We start from the raw sequence: 5,000 nt of genomic DNA on the forward strand, positions 1-5,000 counted from the left end.
ATATATATATATATTTCTCCGGAAGGAAGATTAATTGAGATCGTGCGAAATGAGTGGAAACCAATTATGTGAGACGAGACATGATAAACGTTTAATATACACATTATATGCACATATATACTGTTAAATGTCCTTTTACATGCGTGTATAACAGAGCATAGAAGCGCAATATGGCAGGGTGTTGGCTAAAATGTCCGTTTCATAAATACGAAGTTTTAGGTTCGATCTCATAGCGGAGCATCTTGGGCAAAAGTAATTTTCTAGTCTCAGGTCGACTGAATAGAAGAAACCTTCCGAATGCATTGTACTCGAATTCGGAACGTACATCCATGTCATGCTCGGTGCCATGCTGATTATGTCTGAGAAGTACGTTAAGAGAGCCCTAAAAACCCTAAAACCGTTCCTGGGGTCATACATCATTGAATTACTTCGCTGCATCGAGATTACGGAACATGAAGCCCTGTAGAAAAACAGTTAAAATCCCTTAAAATAAGCAGAAGGACAACAATTTTGAAAGGAGGAGGTGAGTCGGTACCATCAACCCCTATACTTGTCTGATACTTTATTTTATCGACCCCAGAGAGATGAAAGACGAAGTTGACTCCGATCGAGTTTGAACCCAGAACATACAGAGCCGGAATGAATCCCGCAAAGCATTTCTTCGACGCTATAACGATTCTATCAAAAGTAGTAGTAGTAGTAGTAGTAGTAGTAGTAGTAGTAGTAGTAGTAGTAGCAGTAGCAGTAGCAGCAGCAGCAGTAGCAGTAGCAGTAGTAGTAGCAGTAGTAGTATGAGGCCATGCACTGTAACAACGTGTCGCTGCATCCACCATTCGTTAGTTTTTCCTTACAATTCCTGCTGACGGATGACCCCTTCGCACCAGTCTGGCAACAACCCTCCAACACATGGATCTGTTTTTGTGGAGTCCTTGCTGATGAGGGTTTTATGAGGCTGGAGTGCGAATCTTACCTTAACCCCTCTTTGTCTCCTTTTTACGACATGCAGAGGAAACGTTGGTTCTAATTCTTTGACACGCCCGTCCCCACTCTCTACACTTCTGCCGATCTATCAACATAAAGTATTCTAATATGGTGAATAAATATCAATTTTTAGCGCAGAATAATCTATTTCCTCTTGAGGTTGCTAGGTGCACAACGAAATGTAGGTTATTGCTTAATTAATAAAGAATAAATTAAAATTTTGAAAAACAGAAGCGTTGGAATATTTTAAACTACGAGTTGTTTTGTATATTAAGGGCATTATATAAAAATACACACGCAAATTAAATCAAATTTTCTATTTAAATAATGATATTTTAGAATGAAGGGTTAACAGATAAAAATTTATCGCAACAAGAAAATTCTGGAGAAGTTCCATTACAGAACGTAACCGATTTTGGTAAATTGAATTGGAGATTAGATTGAAGCCGATGGAATTGTGAATGGAGAAAGGTTCAAATAAAGATAAATATAACAAGTTCTGCCCTCAGGAATTTGGTTTGATTGGGAAAAAAATTCCATATTTCGAAGAAATAATATTAGGAATCAATTTGCAATTCATGGAGAAAGAAAGAAAGAAAGAAAGAAAGAAAGAAAGAAAGAAAGAAAGGAAAAAGGAAGGAAAGAAAGAAAATTAGAGAGAGAAAAGAAAGAAAATTTGAGAGAGAAAAGAAAGAAAAAAAGTGTTTTGAAACAAAAGTTTCTCAACAATTCTGAAATTGCAGAGCGGAATCAAGCAATTTATATTCCTGTCTTAATGTTGTGGAAGCGTTTGTAATCAGATAAACAAATTCTGGAAGTATTTGTCGATACTGGAAATAATGTAGAAGCAGGAATTGGTAGTGGTTGTGTTGGCGGGGGAGGATGGGAAATGGAGATAAACCTGGTGGTGTGTTGTTAGAGTGGCGGGGGATAGAATGCCTTGCGGTATTTGTTTCGTCTCTTGGTACGTGAGTTCAAATTCCACCGAGGTCTGGGTTGATAAAATATTAAACCAGATCAAAGGAGTGGTTTCGCTAGAGAGTAGGACAAAATATGTCGAACTATTTGCTTCGGCTTTTTACGTTGCGTGTTCAAATTCCACCGATGTCAACTTCAGCTTTAACTCCTTTGGGGGTCGGTGAAATAAAGTACACAAGTTCCATTGCTGGTATTTGTGTAATAATAACATCAATTGCTACACATGGAACTTTGAGAAAATCTTGCGTATAGAGAAAGAACCGGTTTCTAACCTAGATCTAAGGTTCCTTCATAGGAATTTCATCATCAACAACAAGGTGTTTTTGTATGTATGTATGTATGTATGTATGTATGTGTGTGTGTGTATGTATGTATGTGTGTGTGTGTGTGTGTGTGTGTGTGTATGTTTGAATAAACTTATATTCTTGTTGTTTTAAAGCGCTTGTCGTGTTGGTATACAAGTGTGTCCATACATAATACTTTTCATGTTTATTAGTGCGGGTGTATTCCATACATATATATATATATATATATATATATATATATATATATATATATATATATATATATATACAGGGCTGCCAAAAGTCACCCGACAGTAAATCAAAATTCCATAAATACTATCTCTGTAATTCTGTATTGAGTCGAATGGGAAAATATGTCGTCCAAGAAGGACTTCAGTTTGAACAATCTTCATGATGTTTCATATTTCGATGCTTTTATCAAATTTCTTCAGTTATTAAACATAAATAAATCTTGGAATTAAATGGTTTTGATTTACTGCCAGGTGACCTTTGGCCAACCTTATATATGACTTCGTGCATACGTTCGGTCAGGAACCTCGAAAAGAGAATCACTGAAATACTTTACAAGCTTTCACTCTAATCGATACCTCGCATGATGTTAATCGATACCTCGCATGATGTGTATATATAAATGTATATATGTATGTTTGTGAGTGTATGCATGTATGAATATGTTTATGTATGACAGGGTCTAAGAATCTAGGTTCCATGTTCAAGTCCGGTCCGTTTGTATTTTTTGCCCCATCAATCCACGGCCGTTGAAACAGACATTTACCAAGAAAGCCCAACGCATTCTCTGCTCCAACACCACAACCGCCGCCATCATCGTTTCTTCCAGACGACAACATCGTATCAATCTCATTCTCTCTCTTCTTCAATTATTTACAAGGTCCCGGGTTCAGTCCCACTGCGTGGCACCTTAGGCAAGTGTCTTCTAGTATAGCTTTGCCCCGACCAAAGCCTCGTGAGTGGATTTGGTAGACGGAAACTGAAAGAAGCCCGTCGTATATACAAGAGTGCGATGGGTAAACCGATGCCATTTTATATCTTTAATTTCGCGCATGCGCATTGTTTGGCTTCGATTTTGTCGACTACACAGTATAGTAGGGCACCGTCTGTGAGAAAAACAGCACCATGATGCAATTCACTCTGCCAGAAATTTGGAAACGACGTGCTGTACTGCTTGGCATTCGCACCGGAAGCTCCAATACGAGCATGTCAGAGTGTTTGGGTGTCAGTCTGAGGAATTGTACCGAGAGGGATAAACATCAAACATCCAGGCAACATCATGGTGTTTGGGGTGATCACTAGTGATGGTGACGTTATGCCTCTATTCATCTTCCCACACGGCTTCAGACCCAACACGGAGGCCTACATCAAGTGCCTGGAGGAGGTAGTGCTTCTCTGGGTCAAGAAAAACAATTACTGGGGTCATTCGACTAAAAGTTCTTCAAGACGATGCCTCAGCATGGCCGCAGTCTAACGATTGAAGCAAGTAAAAAGATATATATACATACAGACATGCACATATAAATAGATACACACATACACACACGCGCATATGTATGTTTGCATGTCTGTATGTATGTGTATGTACGCATGTATGCACGTGTATGTGTGTGTGTGTGTACATACATCATGAGCAGTCTACAATAGGATCCCTGATGGCAGAATCGGAGAAGTATCAACTTCCAATGGTAATTCGGGTGGGGTGGTTGCCATGGTGAAGTGGTTTGGGGGAAGCGGGAAAGGTCAAAGAGTAAATTAGGAAAGGAGATGAGGGGACAAGAGAGGAGCAAGTTCAGACGGGTAGGATCAAATGCACACACACACACATAGATACATGCATAGACATACATATACACACACGTACCCCCGTACACACACGCATACATATACATACATATATATACATAGCATACCTACACACACCACATCGATTTGCACCTACGCACATGATTAAGATCCTTCTCTCTCTTCTCTCCCTTGCTCCCCCTCTCTATCTCTATCTCTTTTTCTCCTTCTCTTTCCTCCTCGCCTTCTCTCTTCCTCTCCCTCTCTCTCTCCCCCTCTTTTCCCTTCGTTCCTATGTGTCTTCCGATGTCTTCCTCGCGAAAGACACAAACCATTCGCTGACAGCAAAAATATGATTTTTCAAGCCATTTCTAGTTTGATAGAGGTTATGAGTTGGAGAAATCTTACTTTTATGATGTAATGGGTGAGATATTAAAAGAAGACGAAATTCAGGAGAAGAAGGCAAATGTTATCGGGTGTAAAATTGCTGAGATCTATCTATGTATGTATGTATGTACGTTTGTATGTATGCATATATACATATATATGTGTGTGTGTATACACATATATATATATATATATATATATATATTTCTGTCTATATGTATATGTATATATATATACATATATATATTTAGGTATATATATATATATATATATATATATATATATATATATATGTGTGTGTGTGTGTGTGTGTGTGTGTGTGTGTGTGTGTGTGTGTGTGTGTGTGTGTGTGTGTGTGTGTGTGTGTGTGTCTGTGTGTGTGTGTGTGTGTGTGTGTGTGTGTGTGTGTGTGTGTATAATTCTTCGAAACGCTTAGTTTAGAATAGGGGCAGCTGATGAAGGAAATATTCTCTAAGTGGCCTGTTTGTTTTCTGTGGTCTGTTTATGTTCTGTTTTTCATTTTGTCCACGTTTTTTGTGACGCCCTGTATGTACA

This window comes from Octopus bimaculoides, chromosome 20 (assembly GCF_046866305.1).
Source record: "Octopus bimaculoides isolate indiv1 chromosome 20, ASM4686630v1, whole genome shotgun sequence".
In the NCBI taxonomy this organism is placed as follows: Eukaryota; Metazoa; Mollusca; class Cephalopoda; order Octopoda; family Octopodidae; genus Octopus; species Octopus bimaculoides.